The sequence below is a fragment of the Arachis hypogaea genome, chromosome 19 (genome assembly GCF_003086295.3).
Source record: "Arachis hypogaea cultivar Tifrunner chromosome 19, arahy.Tifrunner.gnm2.J5K5, whole genome shotgun sequence".
NCBI classification, from domain to species: domain Eukaryota; kingdom Viridiplantae; phylum Streptophyta; class Magnoliopsida; order Fabales; family Fabaceae; genus Arachis; species Arachis hypogaea.
The window spans coordinates 91,154,807-91,181,571 of record NC_092054.1 but is presented as its reverse complement, the minus strand read 5'-3'; the positions used below and the strand labels follow the sequence as shown (position 1 = coordinate 91,181,571).

Genomic DNA, 26,765 nt, shown 5'->3' with positions numbered 1-26,765 from the left:
AGGGCTTCAGAAATTGCTGGGGGCGTATTCTGTAAATTCTGATACATGGGCTCTGTCACGTGTCCGCGTGGGTCACGCGGTCGCGTCATCTGGAGTTTTCCTTGTGGCGCGGTCGCGTCGGTCACGCGTCCGCATCGAATGCACTATGCTCAAGTCGCGCGGCCGCGTCAGTCATGCGGCCGCATCGCTGCTTCTTCGCTCCTGGCACGTGATCGCATCGTCCATACGATCGCGTGGATGCCAGTATCTTCAAAACTCCGTTTCGCACTTTCCTTCCATTTTTGTACGTTTCCTTTTCCATCCTTTAAGTCATTCCGTCTTAGAAAATCTGAAACTACTCAACACACTAATCACGGCATCGAATGGAAAAAAAGTTATTAAAATAATTTATTTTAAAGCTTAGGAAACATATTGTTCACGTACATCACATAATAAGGAAGGGAAAGTAAAAGCATTTAATTAATATGAATAAGTGGGTGAAGGATTGAATAAATCATTCAAACTAAGCGCAAAATAACTCATGAAATATGGGTTTATCAACCTTCCCACTCTTAGACATTAGCATGTCCTCATGCTAAGCTCAAGAGAAGGTATAAAGGAGTGAAGAGGAATGGTAGAATGCATGAAATGCAACCTATCTGTATGAATGCAACTACATGCAGAATGTTTCTACCTACTTGGTTAAAAGCAAACAAATCTTTTAAGAACATACATAAACTGGATTTCACTAATTCAAATCATAAAAATGAAGTACAAATGGACTTGTAAGAAGAAAATATCTCATGAAAGCAGGGAACAAGGAATTGAGTATCGAACCCTCACTGGAAGTGTATACACTCTAATCACTCATATGTTTTAGGTTCGATTTTCTCAATTCTCTACTAACCTTGCTTTCTAAGGCTTGCTCTTCATCTAACAATCAACATAAATTTAATGCACGAATACACAAATCAAGAGGTCTTTTAAGGGTTGTAATGGGGTTAGGGTCAAGGTAGTATTGTATTTGGTCAAGTGGACTAGAATCTGAATCCTTAATTAACTTAAACTTTTTCCACCTAACTTAAACATTCCATGTAATCATAATACAACATCTAACCATCCATTAACCATGTTTTCCACATATTCATGCATTCTAATTTCAAGTACAACTCATATGCATTGCTTTCACCATTTATTTTGGGGCATTTTGTCCCCTTTTATTATTTGCTCTTTTTCTTTTCTTTTTCTCCTTTATTTTTCTTTTTTTTTATATTATTTTTTTCTTTTTTTTTCTTTTGTTTTTCTCAATGCATATGATTAAAGTATTAAATGCATGAACATATTCTCAACATTTCTTTCACATTTTCAGAAAATTCTAACATACTCAATTCTCAAACCAAATGTTTCCAAACCCACTTTTCCCCACACTTAATTCATGAGCACTCTCACTAGTCTAAGCTAACCAAGGATTCAAATTAAGGACATAATTGTTTTCTGCTTAGAGTTAATGATGTGCTAAAGTAAAGAACAAAGGGGTATAATAGGCTCAAATTGGTTTGCAAGGGATAATGAAGGGTTAAGGCCATATGGGTATGTAAGCTCAGTGAAACAAATGCCTCAATCATATAAGTGCAAGCATACATCAAACCATGGAAATATAGAATTAAGCAAGACAAAGATCACAATTTTAGAGAGAAAAACACAGATCAAAAATAAATTATTGGTTGATAAAATGCAACCAATCAATTAGGCTCAAAAATCTCACGGGTTTCGTGTGTTCGAGCTCTAGACCACGTTCCAGTATAATATTTCTTCAAACAAGTGTAACATTAAATTTTATTCAAATTAGTGAAATGCTCTAAAAGGTTTCTTGAAAAAGAAAATATTACTTCAACCAAGTGGTAAAATATGCAAAAAAAATCAAATAATCATGCAATTAAATATGCAAATGAAGCAATTAACAAAGAAAATATTGGTGTTGAAAGGAAGGTAACTAACTCCTGGAAGTCGGTATCGACCTCCCCACACTTAAAAATTGCACCGTCCTCGGTGCATGCTGAGATATGCAGGTGGACGGGTTGTTCCAACTGATGCTTTTCTTCAAAGAATGTGCAGATGGACTTGTTTGTCTCCCCTTTTAGAAGTGTCTTCCTTTTGCCGTCTTCGGTGGCCAGCCTGAAAGAAGTGAAAAAGAAGAAAAGTAACCCAAAAGATAAAAAATAAATAAAATATGGGTGTTAATGCCAAATGATAAGGGTCTCATTTACATGGAAGCTTTAACATGTACGTGAGAAAACAATAGAAGCCATGGCATGCTAGTGGTATAAAATTTGTATAGGGGATGAGTGTGGGTAATGGAAGTATCAATACAAGCTCATGTCAATGCAAATGGAGTGCAGGTATCATAAAAGATTGGCATTGGCAGATAATTAATATCATCCCACAGTGTAAAACAAGTTACCAAAATAAATTCAAGAAAAGATGCAACAGTTGAATAAAAAACTTTTAACACCAATAGAAAAATAAGAAATTCAGAAAAGAAAATAAAAATATGCACAAATTTAAAATGCAATAAATGAATATATGTAAATAAATTAAGTAAAATAAAATGGAGATGAAAGAAAATAAGAAAGGAAAAAGAAAGAAATAAGAAAAGATAAGAAAAATAAGGATTAGAGAAGAAAAGATAAGAAATTTGGCTGATCTGGATATTCTGTGTGCCGCTTGTGACGCGGACGCGTGAGTGACGTGGTCGCGTGGTGCGCGATAAGGTCAGGTGACGCGGACGCGTGGGTCACGCGATCGCATGGCCTGTTTTGTGCGATTGGCGCGAGTGCAGCCTCGCGGTCGCGCAACTCTCTGTTCGAAACTCTTTTTGCCAAAAATATGGGTTTCGCGATCGTGTGGTTAACGCGGTCGCGTGGGTGGCCATCTTTTGAAAACGACGCGAACACGTGGGGCACGCATTCGCGTGGGAGGGCTTGGGCTTCCAGCACGAGTCCAGCCCAACTCCAGCTCAACTTTCTACCATGCACCCATTTACGTCGACTTCTTAGAGCCACGGGGTCGCGTGGATGACGCGATCGCGTGGGAAGCTAATTTTCCAAATGACGCGGCCGCGTCAGCGACGGAGTCGCGTGGATCAATTTGTGCCATTTGCGCGCCTCCAGCCGCGCGTGACTCTCTGTTCAATTCTTTTCTTCCCAACGCACATACGACGCGGACGCATCGGCGATGCTGTCGCGTCGCGTGCGAAAATCCCCTTTTTTTTTTAACTGAAAGATAAATGCAGAATGCAATGATTAATATGAATGCTATGCATGATTCCAGGTTCAATAAAGTAAAATGAAAAGAAAACAAAAATGAAAGCAATTAACAAGAATTAAATTGAAAAAGAAGCGACCATACCATGGTGGGTTGTCTCCCACCTAGTACTTTTAGTTAAAGTCCTTAAGTTGGACATGGGAGGAGCTTCCTGCTATGGCGGCTTATGTTTAAATTCATCCAAAAATCTCCACCAGTGCTTGGAATGCCAATAGCCTCCGGGATCCCAAACTAGGCATGCAAAGCTTCTGAACAGCTTCAAACAGATTATTAGGCTCCCGGGGTGACATACGTCAGAATAAACTCTAGGATCCCAAGCCTTACTTTTAAATCCTCCTCCGTCTTGATCTACATGTCTCCATCCGGGCAGTTTAAAGAGTAGAATCTTAACATGGTGACCAAACGTTCTCTGTGATCCATGCAATTGAGCATGATACCAATCCGTGTATTTCGAGGTGAAGCGTGGAACCTTATTGAACCTTGTGCACCAACTCTGAGTATGAGCCATTTCCCTCTTACTCTTAAAGCCGCAAAGAGCTCTCAGCTGGCCATCTGTTTCAAGCAAACCATATTCAAGTGAATAAATAAAGTTATAGGTTAAGGATTATACCCACTTGAAGCTTGTATTAGGTGGTAATGGCCTTGGGATAGGTGTTTCCGGTGGTTCTGTAAGTTCTACTCCCTTGTGCTCTTCTGTGAATTCCTCCACTTCCTTGCAAGGCTCTACAATTGTATCTGTGTCCTGGTCAAAGTCTTCTATGTCTTCCTCATCACTTGAGTCATAGATTGGAAGTTGAGAGAAATCTACCTCCGCATAGTCTTCATATTCACTTGGGGAAGATTCTTCGACCTCAGAGAATTCACTTGCGGATGCCAGTTCATTACTAAGAGAATTTGACGTGTGACTATCATCATCAAGGGAATTTGTGTCCTGGGTTATTCCGTCAAGTTCTTCATAAACAACTTGCCTTGGGGATTGGACAATATCCTCCTTAGCATCAACTGTAGCATCCTTGACGGAGTTCTCCTCAGTTCTGGATTCCCATGGAGGTTCAGCATCTCCTAGATCTTCAACCAACTCTTCTTCTTGAAAAATGACAGCTTCTTCTACTTGTTCTAGTACGAATTCATTCTCTGTCTTGTCCACTGGAGTTTCTGGTATCTCCTTCATGCTACACTCTTCGTTAGACTGTTCACATGGGGCTGTGGCTGATCCTTGTGTATTTGAGCGCCTAGAAACCCATTGAATTACTGCTTGCTCCAGTTGTTGAATGGTTGCTTGAAGTTTATTTACTGTTTTCTTTAGGCGAACCTCTGCTTCTCGGGTTGCCGGATTTGGACATGATACATAGGAAAGTGGTGGTGATTGGGAGTGATTGGATTGGTACTGGGGTAAGGAAGGATCATATGGTGGCGAATGGTGAAGAGAAGCTTGTGAGTGTGGTGGTTCGAGGTTATGTTGAAAGGATGGTTTATATGCACGGGGTGGGGCTTGTTGGTAGTTACAAGGTTGTCCACCATATCTTTCAGCTGGGTATGCACGGTAGAATGGTCTTTGTCCAGGATATCTCGGAAGGTCTTGCTGCCTAAAGGGTTGATTAGATCCTCTTGGTTCCATCCATCCTTGATTGGTCTAACCTTGATGCATATTCCTGCTGTCTAACACAAAGAAACCTACTGAGTCTAAAAATCACATTTAAATCCTCAAATTCTCACTCTAAATTTTTGAAACCTAATCTGAGCAACTTAATTATTTAATTAGGCAGTTAATTAGGCTCGGTTCTTACATCTTTGCTTCAATTGCATCATCAAGTTTCGAACTATGAATCACTTCGCTAAGTTCCTTCACTTGTTTCATTATCTCTTCTTTCTGTTCCTTCTGGATCTTCAATGCGTTTCTCATCTCTTTCCTGTCTGCAATCGCTTTCAATTCAAAGTGACTTTGTTTATAATACAGTGATTTTGTTATAGGTAACTCTTTGTGATTTCTTGCAGCTATTAAATCAAATTTGGATAGAATGTGTAGATGATAGCAAAAAGTACATTTAATGGACTCTGCCTCCGCAGAATTAGAGTGATTATTGTGCACTCTTCTTCAGGTAAAAGATGATTAATGCTTGGAAGGGAGGGGCAGGCTTAAAATCAAAACCAAAACTGGCCATATGCTTCTTACATAATTCAATTTATTTAATTTGCTGATATTGTCTCACAAGAGAGAGTTCTTTGTATTTAGACATTTTCAACAATTAATTTAGTATAATATTGATATAATGATTAGTTTCATTACATAAGTTGAAGTTGGTTCAAATGTCACATGCTTAATTCCCCTTGAATAACATTTTTTGTGGATCATAGAAGTAGACACATAATGTTCTCAGTCATTATGCTTTGAAAGATCTCACAAGTCATTTTGCTTAATTCCCCTTGGAAGAAGCATTTCTTTGTTCTTAGGCATTCTGGCAAGCCAATATCCTCTAGGTTGGTGTCCTGCTAGATTCTTATGCCTTGAAAACGTAAACAAAATGTTGTTTTGATTCTTGAATGCAAAGAGTTAAATCAATGCTAGAATGAAATATCAGTCGCCAATGTGCTAGCCAAGTATCTCAATATACCTTTTAACACATCTCCAATGAAATGTTAGAAGTTGTTGCATATATTGACATACTTTATTAACAGAAAATGAAATCTCTGGGCGAGTTAAAGTAGCAAATTGGAGGGAACCAACTATAGATTTATATTGGATGGGATTGTCAAAGAAATCGTTGCCATGTTTAGATAGTTTAACACTAGTTATAACTTTAATTTTGGACACTAGTCAAAGAAATCGTTGCCCTAGGGAACCACTTTTTTTTTCATATTTTGGGCATGTACAATTCCCGAACTAGATTGATAGATAATGAGCCAAATATTTTCAATTTGATCCAATCACAAATTAAACAGTTATGTAATTGTGTCTTACCAAAAAGAGAAAAAGTTGCATAATTGTGAAAATAACTTGGCAAGCCAATATCCTCTAGGTATGGAGATAAGTATAAGCTTGCAGGATTTTCAGTGACTTTGCAGGCAATCATTTCCTTTGTGGAGAGCAGGTGTGATTATTATGGTTTTGTTGCGTGGTTGACTAAATAATTACAGTAATACTCAATTATTTGAATATGTATTTGAAATTTTGAATGTGATTATTTTGATGGCATTTGTTTTTTCTGTTTTTTAAGGGTGATTCTGTGAAATAGGTGAGGGCTGAAAAGCATCCGTAGGTTTGATCATTTTTTTTTTGTTTTGGTTCTTGAATATTATGTTCCATTTGATTGTTACTTACATAAAACCTGCCAATTATTCAAATCCTTATAGTTAATGGGTTAAGAAAAACTATTTTTTGATCATTTCCTATTTGTTATACAGGCGGTGCTTTTTATTTTTGCACTCTTACTATGATTTGAGATTAATTAAGGCAATGATGAAAGGAGAGAATCTTAGAAATCTAATCTAGCTAATTTAGTAACTTTAGAGCAATAATGAGCATTTGTAACATAATTATTGAGTATAAGTAGTAGATCTTTCTTTATGTGCATATCATCATCATTATTCTCTTGTACTATTCTTGTCTCATCTAATAAATTTTCTTTTACTATTTGAAAAAGCAATATTCAAGTTTATCGATATAACCTTCAGCAATTCCTTTCGAAGACATGTATATCATGATTAAAGTTTTGTCATTTTTCCAGGCCCTTGCAAAGACATTAACATTAGTGCTGCTAGCTTATCTCAGAGAACAATTTACTCAGTTAGTACCAAACAAAAATGGGACAATTTCTATGCAAAATTTCAAGACGGTGAGCATGTATTATAGCTTTTCCAAGTAACTTTCACCGCCACTAACATTTATATTTGCAGGGTGTTTTAAGGTATGCCACTGATGCCTCAAAGGATTCTCAGGTCTTAGATTATGTGAGCGTGGTAAGTCTATGAAGAATTGTAGCTCCTCATGCTGATTTTTGAATCTGCTTTACCAGGGACTGAATTGTTACTATTCATCTCTCAGGTTAGTTCAATCCAATATCGGAAATTAGATTCGAGGAATTTTGTGCTGCTGCTATAAGTGTGCATCAGCTAGAGGGAATAGAGACTTGGGAACACCATGCAAGGCGTGCCTATGAGCTGTTCGAAAAGGATGGAAATAGGCCAATCATGATCGAAGAGCTAGCATCGGTATTATTTCGCTTGTGCAATATCAATTGTCATCATTTACCAATATCTCTTGATCCTGGTCATGTATGTTAATTATTCCCAAGAGTGATTTATAAAACAATTGGTTTTCAAATTGCTGGTTATAATTGTTCTGCTCTACAAGTCCTTGTGATGATTTTTTCCCTTGCTTTTCCTGTTAACTCCTTTGAATTTTTTCATGAGTTAGATACCTCTGATCATATTCTTCATCAGCAAGTTCTCTACAAGATGCATAATGGTACTAATACCAAACTTTGTAATTTGATTTGTTCCAGGAACTTGGGCTTAGTCCATCAGTACCTGTCCATGTTGTACTCCAAGATTGGATAAGACACTCGGACGGGAAGCTTAGTTTCCTGGGGTTCGTCAGGCTTCTGCACGGAGCTTCTTCTCGTACATTTCACAAAGCTTGACACAAATTAATACATGGTCTTTATTATTTTTTCTTGCCATCATTGGCCATAAATATTTTTAGGGGATTTGAATGCATGACTCATGAGAAAAAAAAACACCATCAGAAAATGATAGTGTTGATCTTGACTACAAAAGAGATGGATCCTTCATGCCTAAAAGTTTGATGCTACTGCTGAAGCTATTATATGCAACATCTTTTTGTTGTTAAGGACCCCCTTATGTCCAAAGTTGTGCAATAAAAAACAAACCCTTTTTCCTCAATGCTATTTCTAACTCTGGTCAGTGGTTGGTGGTGCTGGAAGTTAGATGCTTGTAAGTTGTACAGATGAAAGTAGAGCATTGATTGTACTTAAAAGACTAGAGGAACTACTCTACAAAAAAATGAGTTAATGTTTTTTGGGTTTGTCCCTTGTGTACCCTTGCCACTTTTCAATATTGCCAATTTAGTGAGTTGCTTTATATAGTTCACCCTTTTTTTCTCCCCCTTCTAAATGCTAATTGTATTTCAATTTTAAAACATCATATTTTTCGGGCATTGTTCATGGTCATTTTGTTAGTAGAAAACAACAAATGATGCAACATATTTTGTGTGCATACATCTACAGAACATCCCTTTCATGATATCTTTAAATGAGTCCAGTAATACCGACATTCAGAATTGAAAAAGGATAAAAAAGCTCTTACTATCAATCTTGATATACGATGCAAGTCTTTTGTTTCAATTCAATGCAAAGCAAGATAGCTTATTATTCTATCAGAGATAATGGACATGTTTTTTGTTATTGCCAATTAGCGACCGATTTAGTGACTGAAATGTTAGTTGCTAAAATACAAGTATTCACTTAGCGACCGAATTAGAGACTGAAACATTGGTAGCGAATTAGAGACTGAAATGCTAGTCGCAAACTAGCGACCGATTTAGTGACCGAAAAGTTGATTGCTAAATAGTAATCGATATACTCAGTGACCGATTTAGCGACCGAAAATTTTGGTCACTATTTAGCGACCGATATTTTATGGTGAGGGTTTGGTGTCCTTGTTCAAAAATTGGTCGTTAACGGTTAGCGACCGAAGTTGATTGCTATTTTCTAATTAGTGACCAAGGTTTTAGCGACCACCAAAATCGATTGCTAAATCGGTCGCTATTCCAGTAATTTTTTGTAGTGGATGGTTGATTATTATAATTTTTTGTGTGCACATAAAATACTTGCTTTAATAAAAATATAACAACTGAAGAATGAATACCACTCCTAATAATGTTTTTTTTTCAATCAATATATTGTATATTTTTTATTTTATTTTATTGGTTAGCTTTGAAATAATTAGACTTCCGAAAATGTAAACCAGGCAGAGTAAACACACACCTACTAGTGATTTTGTACATAAAATGACAAATTAAGATATTATGATTCTATAAATATATATGTTTTTTTTAGTGTTTCCTAATTATCAAAAACTAATTGTTATAATTCCATTTAAAATTTTATCATTGTTCAATGAATTGTTGCGTATATAATGCGAAATTCAAAATCTTAATACTTATCTAAATGGACAAATAAACTAACTACTTAACCAATTCAAGTTACTTATAAATATAGTTTTGTTAATTAATATCAAGCAATTGCAAATTAATATATCCATATTAAAACATAAGATAATAACGTCTGCACAATCATACACACGATAGTAACAAAATATTATTAAACCTGGTTAAGTCTTAAAGCTTTGGAAATTAAAATTATCAAAATTATTGAGTTTCTCAAAACTCATTGCAGCACTTCAACTACGGGTTAGTGGGTTACGCCTACGAAACAACCTAAGATGGGGATCAAGAGGAAGTCCAATTCGCTCAAACGCTCCATCATACATTGAGATTGGTATAAACCTGAAGATTGGAACTTGGAAGCCATTACATTCATTTAATTTTGTATTTTAGACGACGAATGAATCACAGCAATATATACGAAGGATCTATAGAAACCAAATAATACCCTCGTTATGTATGTTTAAATTATACTATATTAAAAATATTATATATATACTCAAAATTAACCACTAAATTAGTCAATGTATATTGCGTATATTTATATATTTATTCATATATTTTTTTAATAGAATAATCAACAACCAAAAAATTAGCACATCAACGTGTTTATAACAGCATAATAATTTTTTTTTTATAAAATACTAACTATATATTTCTATATACTGTGATTAACTGGTGATTGATTTTTTTTTAAACGTAACAAATCGGGTGCGTTTATGCCTCTCTTGAAAATTCTGCTCTATCTTAAGCATTTTCAAATAGTAAATTAAAGATGAATTTCATATATGTACCTTGGGGCCTGAAGACGATGATGAAACGATGCTGAAGAATGTTGGTTGTTGTTATGAAACTTACTTGCCAGCTACTCACAAAGAAATTAAGTGAGTTCTATGGTGCTTTTATTATGGTGTCTAAATTATCTAATTTTTTTTTTAAAATAAAAAATAAAATATTTAAAATAAAAAATAAATTATATAAAATTTATTAAATATTATTTATTTATTTTTTTTAATAACTCAAGTACAAAGTAATAGGTACCATTCACCAAGAGATTAATCGTAACAAAATGTGTTACTTAATGTGTCACTTAATCTAAAGCACATGCATGCAGGATAAAATTAATATAAAATTATTTACGTCTATAATAAAGAGAATACACCATCACCTAGATGGAATATTTATATTTTATGGTAGAGATTTTCAGAATGTATATAATATACAATGACAGGGGAAGTAATCCAATCAACATGCATCTTTTTCTGGCTATTTTTCAATTTATGAGATTGAGAAAGGTCAAATCAAAATTATTTATTTTGAAATAGAAGTGACATGTTTCAATTAATAAAAGAAAAAGGAAAGATAGCGAGATATATATACCTGTCCTGGGAATTGATTGTGGAAATTATTGGACCATCCACCCTGATATAAGCCACTTGATATTGGGGACTGAATCATCTCATGGCACTCCCTGCTTAATCAAAGTAAAATAGTAAATAGTATATCTATAGTTAATCTTCAACATAGAAGTAATAATCACTGCTAATTATATGAATAATTTAAGAGTTATAGTATTATTATCCTGTATAAGGATATGAAAGAACAACGTTGCGACAAATACATAAAGTAGTTAGGCTAAGTTTGAATGCTATTGTTTTCTGTCTCCCTATTTCTGAAATTAATACTCAAATTCATTACTGTTTATATGGAGTGCAATTTTATATTTCTCAAATTATAAATTTTGAAAAACTTTTGGCACTAATATGGAACAAACTGGCAATAATAATAATAATAACAACTTTAAAATAAAATAAAAGCTCACATAAATATTGAGTCTAAAACTTATTCAAAAAAATGCCAATAGCAAATATGATATATTTTCAAGGTAAAATATGTTTATTAGAAAGTTAAATATTTGAAATTTTAATGTATTAATCAATTTATATAAATTAAATAATTATCAAACGTTCTATCATTAACAATTTTTCCTCATGCCAATAAAATAATATAGGAAACTAATTAGAGAAGGTAACCAACTGTGGTCAATTAATTATAAAATAGGCCTATTATAAAAAAAATTATTATTCAAAAATCACCCTAATTTCAATTTTATTCTAATTCACAATAAAAAAAAAACCACCACCCAAATCTTAATTATTCTTCTCTTTCAAGTCCTATGCTGCATCGCCCTTTGTCCTAAGCCCTCCACAGGGCCATTGTTGCGCCGCCCACCGCATCGTCGTCGCACCACTGAGCCCTCGCGAAGGGAAGAAAGTTACTCCTGCATCGTTCAAAGATCCGTCGCCCTTCTCCTTCATGCAAATAGCCGCAGCCATCGCCTTCACCGCCATTCACATAGGGGTGCTCGCAAAAGAAGAAACTCTGAAGAAAATGATTGCATCGTTCACGCAGTGACGTCCTCCACCTCGTCATCTTCACCAGTGAGTCACAGCCGCCTCTCCGCATCTATCCGCGCGAGTCGCAGGTTGCCAGCGATGATTTTCTTCTTCCTCCTCCTCCTCCTTTTTCGCCTCGTATCTTTGTCGCTGCTTCTTCTTTTTCCCTACATTTGTCACCATAATGACGCCTTTCTTTTTCTTTTTTGTTTTCTTCTTTGATGATTAGTTTTATTAGTTTTGGATGTTTCGTTGTCGAAGGTTTCGAAAATGTTGTTGTATATGTTCTTGGATTTTTTTCTTAAATTTTAGGTTTTTTTTAGTTTTAGATGTTTCTTTTTCTAGTTTCTGGATGTTTCTCTAGTTATTGAATGTTTCAAGCGTGTTGTTGTATATGTTTTTGGATTTTTTTTGTCTTAAATTTTGTATTTTTTTTTATAGTTTTAGATGTTTTTTTTTTAGTTTTCGAATATTTTTTCTTGTTTTTAAATATTTTTTTAAATAATTTTAGCTTTTTTTTTAGATTTTAAATATTTTTTATATTAGATTTTAGATGTTTTTTTTATGATAATTTGAATTCATATTTTTTCAAAAAAAAAATTCAAAAACAAATTAATTGCTCGTTGACTATGACTGACTACAACCCTTGTTAGTTTCCAATTGGAATTGTTCAAAAAAAAAATTCCAATAACAAATATGATATATTTTCAAAGTAAAACATGTTTATTTGAAAATTAAATATTTGAAATTTTAATGAATTAATCAATTTACATAAATAATTATCAAACATTCTATCATTAACAATCTTACCTCATGTCAATGTATCGCTGCAAATTGGGATTATACACCAGGCCACTGAATGATTGAGATTGCTGCTGAAAATTGGGTTTACTATACCCGGATGGTGATGATTGAGATTGTGACTGAAATTTGGGGTTAAACTCAAGGCAATTGGATGATTGAGATTGTGATTGAAAATGATTATTGTTATTAGTCCACTCTGATATTGATGTTGGAAAAGATGCCGTTGATGCACCAATTGCAGCTCCATGTATATTCTAAATGACAAATATAACAGTGAATTATGTGAAAGAAAAATAAACTGTAAGAATTAAAAGTCAATGACATACATACACTATCATTATAAGATAAATGCTGGGTATTGTCGGATTCCGTTAGATTTAGGATTACAATTTATCGATAATAATGACGTTGAATTCGTAAGATTAAGTAATTACCGGCAGATTTACGTTTCTAACAGTAAATTTTCCGTTAATAATTGGCGGAATAAAAATAAATTGGCGCGTCTTTTGGGGTCGGATTTATCGTTTGAAAAATCTGACAATAAATCCACTTAGTGAAACACTGCATTTTGGTGACCCGCAATAGTTTGCCGTCAGAGTTTTTCGATGGTATATTCGATGGTAAGTGTGCCATAAATTTGAAGCGCAAACCCTCTTCCCCTCATTCGAATATGTCTCTCTATCTCTAACTTTCTCGCCTTCCACTCTCTCTCTCTAACCCTCGACTCTTTCTCTCTTTCTCTTCCCCTATTTCTCCTCCTTCCCTGTCACCGCTGGCCAGCCTAAACCGCCGCAGCTACCTTATCTTTCTTCCCTTCTCTCTCTAAGACACTCTATCTAGGCCCCTATCTCTCATTCTCATTTGCAAAAAGAGCAACAACACATCTCCTGTTCCTTGTTCCGGCTAGCTTCCAACTCCACGCAATCATTCGTTTGCCGTTTCTTGCACCGACAACATCATAGTGCCACTACAACTCTTTTGCTCTTCTTCGTTCTATTCTATTTTAGCAACCCAGGTTACTATTCTGTTTTAAATTTCTATTTCAGTTAATTTTAGTTTCATTAATCTGATTTCTAGTTAGTTAGTTAGAATTAATTTTCTGTTAGTGAATTTTAGGTGATTAGGATAGGTTAGATTAGGTTATTAGGTTCTGAACTGATGAAAAGTATTTGGATTATTGAATTGAATTGCTGAATATTGTTGCTAGAATTGTTTGATATATGTTGATTTACTGTGTTACGGCTGGTTTTGTTGAGATTTGATTGCCGGATTATTTGGATTATGCTTGGTTGTTGCTGGTTTTGAATTATTTGTTGTTGGTGTTGATTGTTGATTTAAAATTGGAGCTATCAATTACTATTTGAGCTTGATTTTACATGTTTGATGTTTGTGCATGCCAAGTATTCATCAATATACTTCAGAGTTTTTAATGCAATTTTTGGTTTAGTTTTTGAAACTCAATGCTCGTTTGCATGTTATGATTGTTATTATGCATTGATAATGGAATTTGATTTATTTTTAATTGACCAAAATTTTGAATTTTTGAATGATTGAGGCATTTATTTAATAGTACAAGATTAATTACATTGGTCCTTTTTACCCAATTATATCAACTTTGTATGTCTAATTGTTTTTGGGTTATATTAGGAATGAATTTCAAATGTTGAAATTAATCTTGTGGTATTAGTTATAAGAATTATATTGGTATTTAAACTTATTGTTGATTATTTAGTTCTGAACTTATGGTACTAAACTTGTTTTTAATTTAGGGTTTTCTAAAATTCTGAACTTAGGGTACTGAACTTGTTGAGTTTCAATTTGAATTAGAACATGTTGCGGGTGACTGCCTCGGTGATGTCACAAGTTGTGGGTGTATCTGACCAACCGTTCATCATGGTCCCTAACCCCAACTACATCCCTACATCTAGGGGGACGACACCACCTTCATTCACTCAGCAGCCCAATATCTTGGTGATGCTGCCTCCAGCAACAGACACCGCGGCCTTGGAATCCTCTCATGGAAGTGAGCTAGCTGATGCCTCTCCACCACCTCTCATCGTACGGTTGACGATTTGGCCTGATGGCGGAACGGCGTAAGTACTATTTTAAGTATTTTATATGCTGAAAGTGTTTGATTATTTATTCTAATTTAGCGGATTTAGGGTTATAGGTTTGAAATGCTGAAAGTGTTTGATATATTGTGATTAGTGATTCTTGATAGTTGATTCTAGTTTTAGTGGATTTAAGATTGTAGGTTTGAATTGATGAAAGTGTTTGATATATCCTGATTATTGAATTGTTAAAAGTATCTAATTATTGATTATAGTTTAGTGGATTTGGTGGATTTGTGGATGTTGCTTCTTGATTATTGCCTATTGTTTATTGATTGTTGACAATTGGTGCTGTTTAAGTTCATTATTGATGATAGTTTGTGGCGCATTCCAGTTATAAATGAAACTCTGCCAAAATTTCTAAAAAGGCTCTATATATTATTGTTATTTGCTTCTAAAATTTTAATTTATATTGCCATATTAGTTTGTTTGTGAATTATTGATAGGTTTGTGCTAAACAACAACGCATGTACTTAAGAGATGACAACGTCATCAAGCTGATGTACGACCATCCATGGCTGAGCTACAAGAAGATTTCTTCTGAGACCAGAGAGCGATGGTTTTAGAAGTGAGTAGTAAAAACTTAATATAGTCAAATCTTATTAGCTAGTTTATATCTTCTATTTTATTTAATATGATATATTTTGATTAACTAAGTTTAAAGTTTCTTTATGCAGCTTCTCTTCATATGGGACAAGGAGCACGTTACCCTCATCAGGAAGATATATGACCATCGAATGGGTAGGCGGCTGCAACAAATGTTGGATGTACGTGAGAGGTGCAACCACCTCACTTACTGGCTCCGACCGAAAATCAAGAATGCTTTATACGTTCATTGGGAGACCAATGAGGGGTTCAAATATCGGCGTCTCACAAACAAAGCTAACAAGGCATCGGCCAGGTCGTCCAAGTATACCAGCGATTCAGCGACCTTTATGAAGACTAAGGCCAGGCTGATATATAGCTTTTCTAATTTTGTTATTAACTTTGTTATATTCTTTGACATATTATTAGTAGGCATCCTAACATATTATTTTAATGCAACATGTGTAGTCAAAGTCATTGGATCGCGATGCTATATTGGTGGAGACCTTCAAGTACACCCATACTTTGAAGGAGAACAAAGAGAGATTTGCTGATCAGTGGTCTGCAGATCATTATGTGAGTAAACATCTGATCTTGTGACATAAAATTTTCAATTAACTGTATAGTTGTTGTCCTAATCATAATGACATGTGTTACACAGGAGTCTTACACACAGAGACTAGAGGCCATAACTCATCAATTTCAACAAAGTGGGGAGGATGCCAGTGGATCTGCTGCTTCAGCCATCGATCCTGATGTAGTTTGGCGCGAGACCTCCATAGTGCCAAACAAGAACTGCGTGTATGGGATGGGGTCATTATTTGCTAGCAGCCTCCGTACCTCCACGTTGAGGCCGTCGTCTGCTTCTGCCACCAGTCAAGCTATCGAACCCGAGGAAGGCATTGATTTGAGGCTGCAGGTACAGGAGCTTACCCGCAGCCTTTAGGAACAGGCTCAGGAGTTAACCGAGACTCAGGAAATATATCAGAAAATCCTCACACGCGTGACAGACACGGATGACCTCAGGCTGGAGTAGAGGGAGCAGCTGGAGCGGCCTTAGCGGATTAAGGCTCAGATGGAGGTGTAACAGGCTCAAATGCGCGCCGCTGACATCAGCTCTGCTGGTGGCAACAGTACTACTAGTGGATACAGATATCACTGCCTTCACCACCGCCTCAGTAGAACCATGGGAACGACAATGACAATGATGACTAGAATCCTTAGTGATTAGGGCTTTATTTTACTGTTTAAGTGTATTTATTTGACTTTTAATTTATTCGAACATTTGATATTTAATATTACATAATTTGGTTTCTATTATTTATAAATTGATTAGTAATTGTGTGAAAAGTAAATTTAAATAAAAAATTAAAATCAAAAAGGAAAAATTAAAAAGAATTCTATAAACTCCAAAAAAATAATGAATAATTAGTCAATAAATTAATTATTACTTAAAAAACTTTTGAAATTAAATTTTATAGTTTAAACAAGTAAAAATAATTAAAATACGAATTTTAACACTAATTTTATAGATTTTGGCCCAAAATTGGGCCGCTGGGCCAAATCGGTTGAATTGGGCCCATAATAGGCCCAAGTCCAACCCAATTCACCCTCACTTAAGAGCTTCAGCTCTCCTCCCTTCATCACAAAGTGATGCACGCTGGTTTTGGGGAAGGGGAAACAAAACAAGAACAAAATCCTTGATTCTTGAAATTCAAATCTACACAACTTCCAATTCAGAGCTCTAATCGCTGCACCGTCTACAGTCACGTGACCATCGCATCTAGCTCTTCAAATTCATCCGAACAAAGTGGTAAGAACTTTGCAATTTCTCACCTAGCCTCTTTCTCCCCAATTACAAAAATCTTTGGGATTTTGGTATTGAGAATTTGTGTTTTGGTGATGTTAAGTGTGAATTAGCTTTGGAAAATCATTGAGCTTTGTCCCAATCATCTGCGAAAATGGTAAGAAACCTTGAACCCTTGTGCCCTATTGAAATTATTGTATCCTATGTTGATTTTAGTGATATTTGTGTGGACTTAGATTGAATTATCTGTTTTGGAGAGAAATTGACGATATTGGGAGCTTGAATTTGAATCTTGGTGGCTGGGAATTTTCGTTTGGAGAAGAATTAGAGCTTTGGAGCTTGAGGAATGATGGATATTTGAGGTGTTTCGGGTTTAGGGAGGAATCAGTCATGATATGGTTTTGGTTTCTCGTAGATAATGTGTAATGTAACATGAAAGCATAGGCTAGTTGACCATGGGATATGTTAAATTATGTAAACTTGTTAAGATTTAGTAATTTTGGTAAAAATATTGAGTTTATTATGAGAATGTATTGATTATTGATGTTGATGAGGATCGATGATGATTATTGATGATTGTGATGATTGATGATGATAATAAGTTGTGATGATGATAAATTGAATAATAATGAATTGTGTGGTTTTGATTTTGGATTAATTGGAATGTAGGTGGTAAACTTGAGTATTGACATGTCGTGGAAAGTGTAACGGCCTAGCTTTTAGCCCCAAAGAAACAACACTTTTTCGGGATCAAACGGAATTTTTATAGAATTTTTAGGAATTTTAGTGCATATAAGCACCTCGACTGCACAGGTGTTGTGTCATCAAGCTGCTGAGTCAGCAGCTTGACTGCACTAGACACCTCTCCTGATCTAAGCAGGCACTCGCAAAAAGTTGCGTTTTTGAGCCACTTCGGGTCCGAATTTCAAAATTCTAATTTCTGTGGTTAGTCTCATTGTGACAAGCCAGTCCCGAATTTCGAGAGAAAAATTATATTAATATAATATTCATATATTATAATTTTTATTCAAAATATTATATTATTATTTCCTCTGTTGTGGTTAATGTTGATCTATGTTTAGTAATATAATAACTGAGTTAGAAATCTACCGGTAATGGATAATACCAAAATTCTTAGATGAACTTTGCAATGCTAATGCTTCATCATATATCTTTTATTCTCATGATTATCTTGTTACTAGTATCATTTATACTAGTAAAGCTCATGCTTATCCTTTAGTAGTGTAATCTAATGTATCTAGTTTTAATAATTATCTTCAGAATGATATTTTATTCTTAAACTCTGATGAGTCAGCATCCTGTGACACGTGGCTCTCCCAGAGTTATCCACCATATGTTCTCTTTCTTGCTCTCGAAACAAAGGTTTCTTAAGAGAAAAGTAAGAAACACTTGTATTCTAATATATCTAGCTTTAGTAATTATCCTTTCTTAGATATTTTTACACCAAACTTTAGGATAATGCTTATCCTAACCCCATGGCCTCCCATGTATCATCATTACTATCATCTTTACTTTCTAAAAAAGTTAGAATTCGAAATTCTTGAGAGAGAAATGGAAGAACTTCCATGAAAACTTCCATGAACACCTAAGCTTCTTTCTCCGTTCTTTCTCAAACTAAAACCCTTATAAAAAATCTAATCCGACCAAAGTGTTCACCTCTTCCTCTTCTTTATTTCTATGTCACTTTTCATGGAGTAAATCAAGGTATGATGGCTGCTACTCCTTCTTAAAGTTTCGGCCATGGTGGAGAAATCAAGCTAATGATGTTTTCTTCATGTTTTCTCTTAGTATCTCTTGTTCACTCACCATAAGCTCTAAGAAAACGTGATTTCTAGCTGCCTTAAGGTGAGATAAACCTTCTTTTCATCATCATGAAGCTTCAGCCTTCATGGTTCATAAGATCCTAAAGTTGTTTTTGATGTTAAAATAGGCGTAAAAGTGCTTCTAGAAGCTTGTTTTTGGTGCAACTTTGGGCAGCAGCAAAGGAGGTAAGGTTTAGTAAATTAATTAATGAATGGTTGTGTTCTTGAAGTGTTAAATCAGATCTTGTTGCTTGAGGCTTGATATTGAGTGTTTGTGTGGTGGTTTGATCTTGAAATCTTGTTGTTTAATGCTTGAAAATCAAGTTTATGATGGTTTTGAAGTTTCTGTTGTTGCTGCTGAAAAACATGGCTTTCCAGCCATGAAATTCTTGATTTTTCATGCTAATTTTATGTGTATTTGATGGCTGAAATGTTGCTCTTTGGTTTGGTAAAAATCAGGTACAAATTAGTTATCAAAAAAATTGAAAAACTAGATGAAAATCAAGTGAAAATCTGATAAACTTTCAGAAGAATGTTTTTGTTTTTTTGAAGGATGTGAAAACGTTTATTTTGATATTTTGGGGTCAAAATGAAATTATTAAAAAGTTTGCGGTTGAAAGTTAATTAATAGAAAGTTGAGGGACCAAAGTGCAAATATTAAAAGTTAAGGGGTTAAAATGCAATTTCCAAAAAGTTCGGTGGTCAAAATGCAATTTTTGAAAGTTGAATAAAATATTATTATTTTAATATTAAAATATTAAAATATTATTTTATTAATAATATTATTTTATTATTAATAATAAAATATTGATAAAAAGGCAGTTTTTCCTAAAATCCTTAGGAATGTAGTTTTGAGTCCAAAATTTCTTAATTCTCTTTATTAAACACCTAAGAAAATGTATAAAAGAAGGTATAGAGGTATGTAAGGTAATGAAACAAGTTTTAAAAACTTGTATACATAATAGAAAGAAAAGGAGCTAAAGGCTATAAAGCAGTGTGCTTAACCTTGCAGAGTAAGCAGAGAATTGTGAAATGAGACCACTATGATATTGTTATTCTTGATTTATGATTGTGAAGAGATGATAGATTTGTGGAATAAGCTCACTATGATGTTGTGGTGCTTGATTTATGATTGTGGAGAGATGATAGATTTGTGAAATGAGCTCACTGTGATGTTGTGATGATTGATTTATAATTGTGGGAAGATGACAAAGATGATTTCTAAATGATGAAAGTATGGCTATATGTGAGTTATGAGCCTTCGGACAATGCTTGTGAATATTGTGCGGGATGCCCGTATTGTGATGTTGCTTCCTAGACAGGCTGCGGTAGAGAAGTACCAGCCCTGCAAGCTGAATGCTTGGTAGAGGCCTGACTCATATACCTGCGGTATATTGAGATTTGAGCAAATACTAGCCCTGCAAGTCAAGAGTACTTGGTAGAGGGTATGCGGTACTTAATCTGGGATTAAGTTCTGGGAAGGCCTTATCTGACCTAGAGGGTTGGATTGTGTCGGGTGCGGGTCAAAACCGACAAATGAGCTCATTACCTGCAGTAGGACCAGACATGCATCATCATACTTGTTTGTGCATATTTTAATTAGTTTGCCTATGTGAATAATTCTATTTAGATTCTAATTGCTATACTTGGCGTAACTGCTCTTGATTGTGTTTGAACCTCATTACTTGTGTTTGTAACTGATTGTTTGAGTTGTGGTGATTGGATGTTGATTGAGTTGTTTGGGCCTGAGGCTGTGGCTGGTATGTTTGAGGTCTAGTTCTGTATAAAGTATCTGACTGGTTCAGCATAGACTAATAAATCTATGCTTGGAACAGGATGATCATTTATACCGCATAGGTAACTTCTTTTATGTTTATGGTCTAGTAAAGTATGAAAAATCAAATCTTACAGCATAGACTTAATTGAACCTATGCTTTGGACAAGTTGGTCATTCATACCATTAGGAAACTTTTAAGATTTTTATATCTGGAAAAGGAGTTTGGATTTCTGGTTAATTAACTTATATCTTTTAAAAAGGTTTTGAATTTTTTATTGTTAAACCATCGATTTTCAAAGGATTTAGAAACTTGCAAACGGACATTATAAATCGACTTAACTATAAACCCCAACCTTACTAAGAACTCCCCAATTCTTACCCCTTACACCTCTTCAGATGGACATGGGAGTCTTGCCCTACGAGACTAATCATCCGTACATCCATGACGACCCAGTGCGCGGCTGCGAGTATTACATCTGTTATGCGGCACCTCGTGTACGTAATTATGTAGTACATGGTACACCTTTTCAGCGTCCAATTACTACACCTTTCTTCGATCCCGATATACCCTCTGACTTTCCTCTTTCTTGGATGAAACCTGAGGAGAGCCTCAAGATTGTAGATATCTCTTCTGAGAGTGATAATCCAGATGAGGCACCAGCGAGCAGGCATCATCACCTGCCCAATGATTTTCTATGAGGGGCTTTTGGATCAGAGACGAGGAGACTTTTGAGGAGTCCATTCTAACTCTGGTACATTAAAGTGTTTCCCTCGCTTTTGCTAGTATGCTCAGAGGGAAATAGGTATGTCATAGAGTTAGGCTAGCCTGGATGCCAGCTTAGGGGCTTTTGGACAGGCCAGGCGCTGGGACGTCTTATGTACATATATGTATATATTATATGAGTCACTAACAGAGAGATGCTGTATCTTAATCCTGTACTTGGTTAACTGAGCTACTCTTGTATCATGATGTGTATCATAATGTGATGTTTTATATATTGCCTTCTACTATTCTATGATTGCATATGCTTATGTTTTCTTATATATTATATGCATGCGACTCTAAACTACTATTTTTGTTTAAAAAAATACCTCGAAAACTCGCGAGGTGTTAACAACGAACAGGCTTATATTTATTAAATATTACTTAAGTTGGGGAAACAAGTTAGTAACATTCAGCTTCTAGTATGATCATGACATGCTGGGAGTTGGGTCGTTACAGAAAGGATATGGAATTGCATTGAATACCTTTAGTGCTGTCTTGGGTGTAATAACATTGGTTTTGAATTGAGAGCTTTGAAAATTTAGAGGTTTAGTACTTTTCGTAAAAATTTTATTTTTGCCAACTTCGGCAGGTCATAACTTGGCTTCCTGACCCTTAAATTTTATCAAACTTGTTTTAAATGAAAATTGGGTTCGTAAAGTTTATGACATTTAAAGAACAGATTTGGGCTCTACCCAGGTGTCTACATACGCAGAGCATGGCATGTCTACGCGGATACACCAATTTAGATGCTCGCATACGCAAGAATGTGCACACGACGTGAGAATTCTTCACTGTTTTGTAGCTTGCATACGCGGACCAAGGATTGCGTACGCGGGATGTCCATTTTTTACACCACCTGCATACATGGATGTCATGCGTATGCGGAACCCCTGTTTTGGCCAAAAATGAGATTTTCGAACGTTTAACCAATACTCTAGTTTTACATATCTCGATAATTACCTTCTAAGGCCCGAAACCTAGTTTTTAATTATAGGAAGATGGGCGAACCTAAAGAGGGAGTTAACCTGATAGTGAAGAAAGATTATGAAATAATGATTTATGTTTGAAAAGTACAAAAATGCTGAATATGAAATGAATGAAGGCAAACTTGATGATGATTGATTGATATTGAATGATTATATGGCTTATGTACTTTTATTATGTGAGATATGAGTTTTTCTGGGTAGACGCAGTGGCTCATCACCACTTGCTCCAGGTCGAGACTCGATACTATGCTGATCCTTTGTCGCAAGATGTGACCGGGCACTTTAAATCTCTGGGTTATCCCATGGGCATATATATATATATATATATATATATATATATATATATATATATATATATATATATATATATATATATATATATATATATTGTTGAGCTTGGAGTTTGACTCCATGAAATATTATATTTGCGCTTGGAGTTTGACGCCATGGATATTATTTTTGAGCTTGGGGATGCGTGCACAGAGGGACTGTCTAATGGTTTACTCTCGAGACATGTCAGGTTGGCTATATAACCGACAGATGAGACTCATCAACCGTAGGACAGGCATACATCATATGCATTTGCATGTGTTTGCTTGAGTGTGCATTATCTTGGTTTGCCTAATTGTTTAACTATGCTTATCTACTAATTGCCTGTTTGCTATATTTGTATTCTATTTGTGTTTTTCTTGTTTGAATTGTATGTGTATGTTTATGAGAGATCCCTCTTGGATGTATTGTTCCACTAGTGATTCGGAGGGTTGAAAGAGACAGAAAGTGAAGTGCTAGGTTAAAGTTGGATTTAGAACTTGAATACCTTAGATAACTTACCTAATTTCTGGTTTAATTGGATCTTTATGCTGAAATCTGAGTGTTGGAGTTTTAGGAATGCCTATGACTTTTTCGGGACCTTATATATTACCTATATTGGCACCTTTACCATGCTGAGTACCTCCGATTCTCATTCCATATGTATATTGTTGTTTTTCAGATGTAGGTCGAGAGGCACCTCGTTGAGCGTCTAGAGACTTCCTATGCAAGTGAAGTTTTATTTTGGAATGCTATATTTTGTACTTATGCTGTGTATATATATAAAATAGGTTCTCCTCTTTATATATTTCATATTTGTCCCTTCTAGAGGCTATCTTGGAGAAATAGGTGTTTTATTTTATCTCTTTCGGATATTTTGGATTGTATATATATGTATTTATACTTCGGCCGCCTTAACTTCGGAGGTCGAATATGGAGCTTGATATTTTGTATTTTTTGGTACTCTACTCTTGTTTATATAAGTTATCTCCCCTTTATTGCCGATTTTTCCTTTCTATTTTTTTGGTTATCTACCTCACGTGTGTGCGCGCTTTTCTTTTTATAGTTTTTGTTTAAGTTCTTATTCAAGGCTCCTAGTTATGAATTCTTTCAACTATATATATATATAGGTCGTAATACCTCGCCACCACTTCTTTACGACTTAAGCGTAAGGCTCTGCGTGATAGGGTGTTACAAATTCTGTGACAATATTTTTTTTAATAAAAGTTGACATTACTATTGGATTTACCGAGAAAATAATCAGATAGTAATAGTGTTGAAAACAAGATACTGTGACACCAATATTACCGTCAGAAATATCTGCCGGTAACAAAATGGTTTTTCAGCCAAGTAATCTATCGCAGATTTCGACAGTAATTACTATCGGACGAAAAAATTTTGACGATTACCGACAATGTTTATACTGTCTAATTCTTTTTTATGATAAATCTGATGGTAAATAACTTACCGTCGGATTTTATTTATTTTTCCGACAATAATTCTAAGTGTACTTTTCTTGTAATGTATCCTATATATTATTATTGTGTTTTACAAAAGCAACACCAGTGACGAAAGCAACAGCAACGAGCAAAGGGTTTGGGTGAAATGGGAGTTTAGTAATGTGCGTCCACGGAGGTCAATTGGGGTCATATGGATGAGAAGAGCTGAATTTCAAGTTTCACGGTTGAATAATATCCCAATTGGTAGAAGATACTTTATAAATTCACCATTAGACATTTCATTCATCACTTTAACGTAAAGAGTAATGGCTTAATGTTATTTTGTCAAACGAAACATAATTAAGGGGTCATTTTGTCTAAAAAAATTTGTTAAAATCTATTTTGTCAAAATTAAAATGTTTTAAATGTCAAAATAGCTTACGTACTTGTGGATACGGTTGCTGTTGACAGTTTGGAGAAGCCTCGAAGCTCAGGTTTGGTGATATGAGTGTTGTTGTTTGCATAGGGATTGGGCTGTTATTGCCGCTGCCCAAATTAGCTACAGTTCCTTCATGACAAGCAACACCAAATGCACTTTCAAAGTTTGCTACCATCTCAACATCATCTTCGAACCTGAATAATCATTTAGTTAAACAATAATTAATTGGACAAACCTACATATATACACACAACATTTATAAGATAATCAAACACTGTTAGCTTCTCATATATATATTGTTCCTAGAATATAACTTGATTACCATATATATAGATCATTGTTGTGTTATGATAAACGTAGCAACCTTATTATATAAAGTTGCATGTCTAAGTTCTAATAATAAAGAAGCTAAGCTAGTAGAAATTAACGTACTTAAAGGAGTGTGGAGATTGGAGAGCATTTTGAGAGTTCTGGTTAGGATTATTATTATTATTATTATTAGGAGCCAGAAAAGCTGCCTCCAGTTCTCCCTGCACAAGTGAAACAAAAACATATATATGATAGCTATAGTAAAGAATTAAGCTTAACAATAATCACAATAGCATGCATATGTATCATTATGTATTTTAATTTACAGGCAATGCAAAATAATATATATATATATATATATATATATATAGAGAGAGAGAGAGAGAGATTAAACATACGGAAAATAGTTGGAGGGTGTGATGAGATGCAGTTGATGCTGAAAGTCCTTGCTGTTGTTGAATAGGGCTATTATTAAAAATTAAAGCACAAAAATACCAGAGTCATCAGTTTCATCAAATATATATATATAAATAAATTAATTCAAAAAAAAATATTTGAAAGAAAATAAAAATTAACCAAAAATACCCCAAATATTTTTTATTTTGTACTTCTTAATGATTGTTGTAAAAATAAAGCAACTTTAGATGTAAGAAACATATAATTATAAATATTTAATTAAATAAAATAATTTTAGATTATTGTCTTTCTAGCTATTCTTAAGCATGAAAATATAAAAACTAAAAGCGTAAATGACATGTAAGATGTGACTATTGATTATTTTATATATATATATATATATATATATAAGGAATATCAAGTAATAATTTTTTTTAAAAAAATAATTTTTAATATTTCTGATAAAAAACTAAAATCTTTTAGAATGTAAAATATTTACCATGTTAACTAACGTCATATTTATTATTATTATTATTATTATTATTATTATTATTATTATTATTATTATTTTGTTGTTTTTCACGATATTTTTCATTTTGATCAGTTAAGGACTAATTTGTCGTAGATTTAAACATTATTTAATACTTTGTTATTATTGGCTAATAATTACTGCATGCACAAGATATGATTCGAATTCTTTAACACTTGTTTAAACGAATTAGTGAACTAATAATTATACCAACTCAAATTAATTTATGTCATATATACATTTGATTTAGTATTAATCCAATGATATATATATATATATATATATATATATATATATATATATATATATATATATATATATATATGATTATTGTGGCGTAACTAATGCAATATAATATAGTTTCAACTTACATTATAGTTAATTTAATTACTGATTTTTTATATGCATAATATTTAATATTCTATAATAGTTAGTCAGAGGATAGCATATATAAATACGAGAAATATCAGAAGTTCATAGTAAAATTTTTTTTATCAATAATTAGTCAATAATATTTAAAAATATGAATTAAAGATATGTTATTAAAATTATTAAAATAAAAAATTTAAATTAATAACTAAAACTCTTAATCAAAAACAATAAATTCTACTGACTTTTGACCTTTTTTCTAAAAGTATTATTACCTCTTGGCAAAAGAGTGAATATGGGGAGAGAGTATTTCTTCTAGGCCAAAACCACCATTGTTTCCACCCAAGGAAAGATGAGAATTTGATCTTTCAATGGTTATTCCTTGTGTCGTCAGTTCCTATTCAAACAAAAAAATTCTTTACCAAAATTATAT

At 34.2% G+C, this 26,765-nt stretch overlaps 1 pseudogene; it reads left to right on the top strand.

The window, feature by feature from the left end:
* The first annotated feature begins 6,195 nt into the window (after window positions 1-6,195).
* LOC112775162 (CDPK-related kinase 1-like) lies at window positions 6,196-8,403 on the top strand (annotated as a pseudogene).
* Window positions 8,404-26,765: the final 18,362 nt, after the last annotated feature.